The sequence below is a fragment of the Quercus suber genome, unplaced genomic scaffold (assembly GCF_002906115.3).
Source record: "Quercus suber isolate HL8 unplaced genomic scaffold, Cork oak 2.0 scaffold_702, whole genome shotgun sequence".
In the NCBI taxonomy this organism is placed as follows: domain Eukaryota; kingdom Viridiplantae; phylum Streptophyta; class Magnoliopsida; order Fagales; family Fagaceae; genus Quercus; species Quercus suber.
In genome coordinates, this window is record NW_027070143.1 from 349,040 (window position 1) to 359,137 (window position 10,098).

Sequence of the window (10,098 nt, forward strand, 5' to 3'; positions counted from 1 at the left end):
ATAAGTAAAAAGAAAAATTCCATCTCATTATCCACTATAGAAGTTAAGTATATTGCTACTGGTAGCCATTGCACCCAATTTCTATGGATGCAAAAACTCCTCCATGATTACGGTATTTGTCAAGAGCATCTTACCATCTACTGTGACAATACCAGTGCCATTAACATCTCTAAGAATCTGGTTCAACATTCTCGAACTAAACACACAGAGATCCGACATCACTTCATTAGGGAGCTTGTCGAAGATGGTACTCTTACTCTTGAGTTTATTCACACTGATGATCAAAAGACTGATTTGTTTACCAAACCTCTTGACAGCAAACGGTTTGAATTCCTTCGCCAAAACATTGGTGTCATCTCCATGGACTGATCTCCTCTTCTCTTCCTCCTTCCTTATGCATTTGCATCTAGTTTTATGCATGGTTTTGTCTTGTTTAACATGTTTTTGTTTGGTTAGTTTTTAGTTTTATTTTATTTTGTTTTTCATATAAAAAAATTGAAAAAAAAAAAAACAAAACAAAAACAAAAATAATGTGTGTGTGTGTTTGTGTACATTGGTACTTGTGTACCTTGGATGGCCATTAAAACAAAGTTTCTAAACTTTGTATCTTTTATAACTTAGATGAGCATCTCTATGCACAACTAAGCAAGTGAGTTTTGTGGCTCGTGTTTGTGATAAGTAAAGTTAAGTGATCTTTTGTACTTAACACTTGTATCACTCTTTTTTATAAGAATAACTAGAAAATCCTAAGAGAAAAGCATAAATAACTATCTTGCCACTGTTGCCCACCAATCATGAAATGATATCCATATGTTTCGGCATAGCAAAAGTGCAATGTCAAATGCTTAACATCATTGGGTATTTCTTTTCTCTCTTTTATATGCTCATGCATGGTTTGCTTAAAAGAAAAATATATGCAAAGAAAAATAAAAGCAAAAAGATCAAAATGCTATATATGATTGCAAGCATGTATTCTAGGAGATGTGGGAGTTATAGGATGTACCTCGAAGGTGATAGTCTCCATCAAACAGTTATGATTGTGTGTGAGTTAAAGTGATTTTCTCATAACTCAAATCGTCATAACATGTAGACACTTATGCAATCTTGTGATGTTTTTCACACACAACACGCAATATTCTTTGCTACTTTTGATACATGTGCAGGTACAATGTGAGTTGGTCATCACAAGGAATGAATGTGTTAATGTATGCTCACTAAATTGTCTTAACTTGTTTTTGAAATATAAAATTGGTTAGACTTGTTTAGTGTGTGTGTGTGTGTGTTTTGGGATCTATATGCTTACATTTTTCTTGATTGAAAGATGTTTTTGAGGGATTAAAATGTTGTTTGGATCCTTGGTTGAGTTGCATGTTTGATTGCATTCATGTCTGTGTTTTTCTCTTCTTGAAAAATTGTTTTTAAGCAATTTTGATAGCTCCTCGACACCTCTCGACACTTGGCTTATCTATCAAGCTCTTCAGCTTCTTTTTATCGCAATCTCGACAGCTTCTCGATAGCTCCTCGATTCATTGAGAAAGTTGTTGTGGACACCTCTAGACACCTACTCAATAGCTGCATCTGTCGGCCCTTTTAAATTACTGAGCTTCTATATATAAGGTCAACGCGATTCGGGTCTCACTTCTCTTGATCTCTCTCGATTCCTATTACCTCTTCACCTCCCTAAACCTCTCTCTCTCATTCCAAACTTCATCCTCAAGGATTTTTTGGCCTAGATCAAGTTTTTCTTCACTTAGTAAGGGTCCTAATCCTTTTTTTTTCACACATTTCATGCATTGACCTAACTTTTTGGGATTGTTTTGAAAATTTTGGGTTTTTTTCAAAATTGATGAAGTTATTGTGAAATTTTTAGGATGGGTTGTGTATTTTTGATCTTAAAACATCATGCATTGCATCTCATTTGCACTATAATAATGTTTCATGCATTCTTAGGTGTGTGTTTACTTTGTTGCAAACATGTGTGTTGGTAGGATTGGATTGGGCTAAACCCATGATGTTTTTACTATTGCATATCACATGCTCATGCATTTTCATGCATACGTACTTTACATTCTCTATATTCTTATATATTGAACTGCATTGGAACTTTTCTGATTGTCTCTTTTTCTATCCTTCTTTCGGTTAGTTGCGTCGTGGCACCTAAACGAAAATCTACTCCGTCCCAGAACCCTCTTCGTTCTGGGGCATCCACTTCTTCTAACCCCACTCCCTTTCATGTCTGGTTCCATGATGAGCAAACCTAAAAGGACTTCTCGGAGAACTTTTCTCGACGAGGTGTTCATTCAGAATGCCAAGTCATTTTGTCGGACTTCTCCGACACTGACCTACCCACTGTCATTCACAGTAGGTGTTGGGAGTCACTATGTGACGTCTCGGTCACTTGTCCATTCATGCTGATCTAGGAGTTCTACTCCAATATGCATGGATTTGATTATTCAGTACCTCTTTTTGTTACTCACGTTTGAAGTATGCGCATTGTGGTCACACCGGATATTGTATCCTATGTGCTCTATGTCCTGAGGGTAGAGCATCTTGACTACCCTGGTTGTGAGTGTCTGAGGATTGTGTCCAAAGACGAGCTTGTGTCCGCTTTTTGTGAATGTCCCTTTGATTGGGGCAAGCATCAATTTACTCCATGTTCGACCTTTGCTAAAGGTCCTAGGTTCATAAATATGGTTATGACTTTTGTTTTGCATCCTCTTTCTCACTATAACTCTATTACCGAGCCCCGTGCTCGATTTTTACTTTCTTTTTTAGAGCATCTCACTAAAGATTTTTCCTCTCATTTCATTCTTTCTATCATAGATGTCTATAGGGATACGGCGACCCATGATAAGCTTATTTTCCCTTCGGCTATCACAAGGATCTTCGCCATTTTTTTGTTCCCTTTCCCATTTCCAACCACTTCCTTGTTATGTGTGCCATTGACGCTGCTACTATTAAACGGAGCGAGGCGCAACTGCGTTCGAGGTGGTTCTGTACGACAGCTTCTCCCACTCCTTCTACTCCATCCACCTTTGCTCCCTCCTCTTCTGTGGGTGGTGTGGCTTTGGATGCGATCATGGCGCAGCTTTAGAGCATGGATGCTCGCCTTGACACTTTCACTAATGAGTTGTATCAAGTGAACACCTTTGTCGGCTGTATTGCGAAAAGACAGGCTTGCCTTGGTGGCTTTGTAAAGTCTCCCTCTCCTCCTCTCGAGGCATCCGAGGACAATGATGACTCTAACGACAATGACGATGGGGATGGAGATGCTAGCTCACCTAGCAATGACGAGATGTCTACTTAAGACTCTTACCCTTTGTCACTTGTAACAAAAATGAATAGTTTTGGATAAGAGAGTAGTCATTGGGAGGGTTAGCATAGGAGATTTTTGTTAGGGAGAGTGTGTGTTTTTTGAGGAATGTAGTGAGGACTTTATGTATCTTATTTCTTTTTTCTCCATTTCAGATACATTATATCTTGTATATTGGTCTTGTGACCATTTTGACATACATTGTACTTATATTTGGTTTATATATATTGATGTATGTTCTTTCACCTATCTCTCCATGTGTTGTTTCTTTCTTTATACTCATGTTTCTTATCTAATGTATGCAATCTTTTATTTCTGTTTCACACTAAGATGTCTTAATGAGTTTTATTTAAAGTGTTTCAGAAATACAAGTTTTTCAAGAGTTTGTGTTAGAATAGATTTTATTGTATTCAACAAGTGAGTATAAGTTGAGTGATTTATGACTTCTCTTATATCTCATTTATTTGTTGTGGTTTTGTCATGGATTGCCAAAAAGGGAGATTGTTAAGACATATGTGATTCATTGTTAGGAACATATATCACTATTTTATGTAGTTGGCTAATCCTTTGACAAGATGCACTTTACTTGTAATTGGGTAGATCTAGGATGTGTTTAATGCTTCAAAGAACCTTATTTCAAGTTCAAGTGTTAAAACCATACAAGTCTATCCAAGAATCGAGGAATAAAGTGCAAGATTTTAAAACTTTACAGCTAACTCAATAGCTAGCATTTATCGATGTTTAAAAGCTGCTGAAGCCCATGGCTCGACAGCTAACTCGATAGATAGGGTATTTGTCAACGTTTATGAAGTTCAGTTTTTTAGGACTATTTTTCGTCTAATCCGTGAGTATGTATTTAGGCTTTCTTTTCTCACAACCCAAAATATACATAATAATTATTTTAAGGGCCGTAAAAGGTGACACAAGTTGCACAAGAGCATAATTCCACAAGTGTGAAGAAAGTGTGACCGGAAACCTAGTTTGCCCTAGTTCTTGAAGAAACTGTTGTGTTTGTACACCGTAGGGTTTTGTGACCGAGCAAATTCATGATCTTCATCGTCTGGATGAACTAAAAAACTTTGCTGCCAACATCCTTCTCAAATTGATGATCAAGTCGCGTATTAGATTCACGCAATTGGTTAGTCACGTAGCCTTACATTGAAAATGAGAGATTGTCACTACAGAACAAGTCCAATTGGGTATTGGGGTAAGGATTCAATTGTAGGTTGGTATAAGGTACTGGGATTCCTTTTCTTGTAACCGCTTGTTTTGATAATAGTGGATTCTCAGGAGTGGTGACCTTAAAATCACCCGGTGAGGTTTTCTTCCCATGTAGGTTTTCTCCATTCGTAAACAAATCACCGTGTCAATTTATTTTCTGCTGCATACTTTAGTTATTGGTGATTAGTTTCTGGCACGTACAATTGCATGTTAATTTGATTAATTAATAAACTTGGCTAATTAATCAATTAATTCATCACAATGGGTCAATACGTTTTTGGCCTATCACTTTTAATTGTATCAATTTGGTCCCTAATGTTTTGTCAATTTAGTTTATGCTATTATATCTTAGATAAAAATTGCTGACATGACAAACGGCCAAAATAAAATATAAATTTATTGTCACATCAACAAAAGCTAATTTTTTATTTTGGCCATTAAACACATCATCAATTTTCATCCAAAAGATAACGGCATGAGCTAAACTGACACGAGACTGAAAGGTTAGGGACTAAATTGACACAATTGAACTATTATGGATCAAATTAAAATATAGTGTATAGAATAGGAACCAAATACGTAGTTTATACTTAAAATATTTTATAACCAAAAAAGTGTTAGCATTTAATCCACCCTCTCCAAACAAAACTTGTTTGCAATACAACTTATGATTTTACAAGATGTTGCAACAACCATGACACCAAAAATAAGTATGACATAAAATTCTATTAAAAAACCTCAAAATTTTTAGGAGTTTGGTTCCGTTGTTCCAATTTCTAGGCCCCATGGATTGGATCAAATAAGGTGTATAATTGTTTCAACATAATTAATTCGATCAAGGGTTCTGGATGGAATTTCAATCAACAAGCCTTAGAAAAATGACAATAGCATCATATCCTCAAACTATAGAATATATATATATATATATCAAACAATTCAACAATTCATTTGAGATCAAGCAATTGCTAATACTCTCATTAGTAAAGTATTGTGTAAAGGACCAAAGTGAGAAGCAATTTTATAGTCCCACATCGTCTAGAAAAGCACATAAAGATATGCTTATAAGAAGTAATCTTCCTTTAATGTGTACTTGAAATCCACTTATTATCAAAAATAAATAAAAATCAACGTAAACAACGTTTAAAGTACACAGTATTACAATCTCTCTCTGTCGTCAAGTGCAAACCACATCTATTACAATCTACCCAAACTTAACAAAGTCAAGTGCAAACCCAAAACCCAAACTTTCCAAAGTCAAGTGCAAACCCAAACTTTACAATGTATAGTAATACTATGGAAATGATACTCCCGCCTGAAATGGAATATTACTACCGAAATTACATTGTACTTACCTATTGCAAACCCAAACTTTACAAAGTCGTCAAGTGGACCTAGTGCAAACCCAAACTTTACAAGTGCAAACCAAGTTATACTATCCTCTATTATAACTATAAAAATGATACTCCCACACCACATCTATTACAATCTCTCTCTGCTCTCTGTTATTCTCTGTGGAAAGTGAGCCAACTTCACAATACTCCCACAATGAACTTGGAGAGAAGTAATAGGTACTATTTTCATTTTCTTCTTAAATATTTTCTTATCAGCTTATTAGTTATTTCCCACTGCTTGATGTTCTAGTCATAGTTGGCTTTTGGAGAGAAGTAATAGGTACTATTTTCTTTTTCTTCTTCAATATTTTCTTATCAGCTTATTAGTTATTTCCCACTGCTTGATGTTCTAGTCATAGTTGGCTTATTAGTTATTAGTTATTAGCCAAACCGGTAAACAGGTCATAGTTGGCTTGTGCCTAAGCCAATACAAGCCAACTTCCACAAAACGTTCATCGAGTTTTGAGGAAATGTGTGGATGCTGAGAAGGTATAGCTTGCAATCTGTGCATGGAGTGCCGGAATTATACGTTCGTTATCTCTTACTCTCAAAACTCCACTCCCTCGAAAACTTTTTCATCATGTCTTTTGGAGTTTGGACAAGGATTTTCTGCGGCAGTTGCTGCTGTCAGGACAGCAATTATAAAAATAAAAATAAAAACACGTGAGTTTCAAGAGAAAACGGCTGTTAACCGTTAACGTTAATGATTTGTTGCCGTTAACGTCAACGGCAACAAATCACACTCTCCCTCTCTTCAAAGCCCCTTCAACGCTTCTCTCTCTCATATCGTCCTCCTTTTTTCTCAGAAACTCCAGCCAAATAATAATAATAATAATAATATTGATGGGTATGGCATCCGCATCGGTCGGCGGCGGATAGAAGCGTTGTGAGCTTCAATGGAAGTTTGTGATTGCAGGTCTAGGCCTGTTAAGATATGTGGATTTCACTGAGGTTGGACTTGGATCCAAACCCAAACCCAAACCCAAACCTAAATCTCTGTGTTTGGGCATAAATAGCTCGCATTGATACTGATTTTCTTTATTTTTGTTTTCCAATTTAGAAATTTGTTTGTTACCTGGATTCTTTTTCTTTTTCTTTTTTTGTTTAATAATTGATATTCCATTTTCATTCTTAATCAGCATCAACTCAGATGTAGCCGTGAGCTCAACTAACAGATTTAAAACTTTTATTTTGAAAGCTTTTTATGTCACATTGAAGAGGTGGAGTTCTTGGTTTTATAGCTCTATTCCTTTGTTTTTCATTTTTTTTTAAAGATGATTGGATCAATTTTTTTTATAATAATTGATTTTTTAACTTTTGTTTTCTACGAGTTTCAGCTTAAAAACGGCTGCGATCAAAGTGGTGGAACTAATTTCTAAAGCACTTGTCTACCTACTGACAAGGTTAGTGTTCTCCTTAGTTTTTCAATTTTGCAAATTTGATTGTTATTTGCCTTTTAATTTTCTACAAGTTTCAACTTAAATTCGGCAGTTAATTTATAGAAGGTTTCAATTTTGGAAGCTTTTTATCACCTATTGAACAGATTTGGGTTCTTGTATAAATATGTTCTTCATGTACGTACTTATATGTGCTTGTATAGCTCATTGAACTTGGGGCTAATTTCTGGATATGCATAATTTGGGATTATTTAGATGGGTAATGATGAAGCATATTATTATGTCTATTATATTTATTAATATGTAATTGTTAAAATTATTAGTTGAAGTTGGAAGAAAAGTTTATTGTTAACTATTTGTGGCTGTATAATTGATTTTTTTTTTTTTTTTTTTTGGGCTGTCCATTTTCATTTGGGGTTTGTTTTTTTTTTTTTTTAGTATGTAAACTTTTCCAAAAAAGGGGGGGGGGCTTGGGCCCCCATTGGTTTTTAGCTCAAGCCCCCATAGTTTTTAGCTCAGCCCCCCTCACCTTAACCCAGTCAACCAGCCCAAAGGCAAGAGCCCATGAAAACCTTAAAAAAATAAAAAATAAAAATAAAAGAAGAAGAAAACCCAACTTTGACTTGAAGACTCCAAAACCAAACACCGAACAGAAAAGCCAAAAACAAAGGAAAAAAACAAAAAAGAAAAGAAAAGAAAGGGAGAGGCAAGAGATTGTACGCTGTGACGCCATCGCCCACCGCCTACGCCATGACGCCGTTGCTCAGCCCAACAAGCTGTCCACGCCCACGCCGAGACTAAGAGAGCTGTCCATGCTGCCACGTGAGATGTCGAGACCCATCTTGCCACTGCCCCCGGTTGCTTGATCTGCCCAGCCCAGCCTAGCTTCATTGCTCCACTGCTCTAGCCTTCACAGTTCACAGGTATTTAATCTATCATTTCCTTCAAAACCTAATAAAATGTTTTTAATGATGATTGGTGAACTGATGTTGGTAATTGTGAATTGAATCTATGTTGCCTGTGGTGTTTTTTTTTTTTTTTTTTTTTTTTTTTTTTGGCTTTGTGACACTCTTTCACTCTGTGTTTGTGACTCTCTCTCTTGTATTATATAGATAAGAGAGAGAGTAGAGTTTTTAGAGATTACTCAGCTTAGAGAACGTATTAGTGTAGACATTGTTTGACTATTTGTTCTTTGTTGATTGGTAGTTGGGCATAATAGGGACAAGTGACAGAGAGAAAAAAAAAAAAAAAAAAAAAAAAAAAAAAAAAAAAAAAAAAAAAAAAAAAACCCAACTTTGACTTGAAGACTCCAAAACCAAACGCCTGAACAGAAAAGCCAGAAACAAAGGGAAAAAACAAAAAAAGAAAAGAAAAGAAAGGGAGAGGCAAGAGACTGTATGCCATGACGCCACCGTCCACCGCCTACGCCGTGACACTGTTGCTCAGCCCAACAAGCTGTCCACGCCCACGCTGAGACTAAGAGAGCTGTCCATGCCGCCACGCAAGATGCCGAGACCCATCTTGTTGCCGCCCCCGGTTGCTCGATTTGCCCAACCCAGCCTAGCTTCGTTGCTCCACTGCTCCAGCCTTCACAGTTCACAGGTATTTAATCTATCATTTCCTTCAAAACCTAATAAAATGTTTGTGAATCTCAGAATCTAACAATCTGTGCTTGTGGACTTTTGGTGTTTGTGTTTTTACTGATGATTAATGAACTGATGTTGGTAATTGTGAATTGAATCTGTGCTGCCTGTGGTGTTTTTTTTTTTTTTTTTTTTTTTTTTTTTGGCTTTTTGGCTTTGTGACTCTTTCTCACTCTGTGTTTGTGACTCTCTCTCTTATATTAGAGAGAGAGAGAGAGAGAGAGAGAGAGAGAGTTTGTAGAGATTACTCAGCTTAGAGAACGTATTAGTGTAGACATTGTTTGACTGTTTGTTCTTTGTTGATTGGTAGTTGGGCATAATAGGGACAAGTGACTAAAAAAAAAAAGAGGATAAAGTTAAGAAAAGTTTTTGTTAATAGTGTAGAACAAATTTATAGTGTCGGTAGTGGGATTGGGTTAGTGGGTCAGTGCAACACAAAGACAAAGAGATAAATAAAGGCAGACCAAAGACAAAGAGAAAAAAACAAATCATAAATATAGAAAATTGTCACACAAATTTAAGAAAATAACAGTGATTCACTTGCGCCTATTGTTAACTCATAATGCTAAATTAAATAAATTTATAAATTAAAAAGAAGTGAGAAATATTAAATTTATAATTAAATGCATCATGCATATTACCTAGATTCTAGTATTTGTCTTTAGTTAGTAACAACAATCGTTTGTGAGATAATATATATGATTCTTATTTTATTTGTAGATCATGAAAAAAATCAACTACAATGCTTGATTTTTTAAAAGAAAATATTCAAATTCTTCCGAAGTCAATGTGGGATTGCCAACAACTAATGTTGCTATTCCAGTTCTAGAAAATATGGATGTGTATTTTGCTATTCCAATGATTTTTGGGTTTGTGTCTTGGTTGATAATTTATTAATACTAAATTGATGCGTATTTGAATTTTTTTTTTCCGCTTGTCTCTAGCCTCCCTAGCTTGAAATCATAGGTCCGTTCTTGTCTACGATCTAGATCGCAATTTTGGCAACCATGCATATAACTATACCTTCAAAACTAAATGATTTTCTACTTTAATTGAATTTCAAATAAAAGAGTAACTTTATAGCTAAAACATACAATGAATTGAGCAATAATTAAGAAACACAACTCAGGTAA

At 35.6% G+C, this 10,098-nt stretch overlaps 1 long non-coding RNA gene across 1 annotated transcript; it reads left to right on the plus strand.

Annotated features, from left to right (window-relative positions):
• The first annotated feature begins 6,721 nt into the window (after positions 1 to 6,721).
• Positions 6,722 to 7,574, plus strand: LOC136064531 (uncharacterized). Its single transcript, XR_010626158.1, has 3 exons — positions 6,722 to 6,876; positions 7,065 to 7,145; positions 7,263 to 7,574. It is a non-coding gene; the product is annotated as an uncharacterized LOC136064531 (long non-coding RNA).
• The last annotated feature ends 2,524 nt before the right edge of the window (positions 7,575 to 10,098 follow it).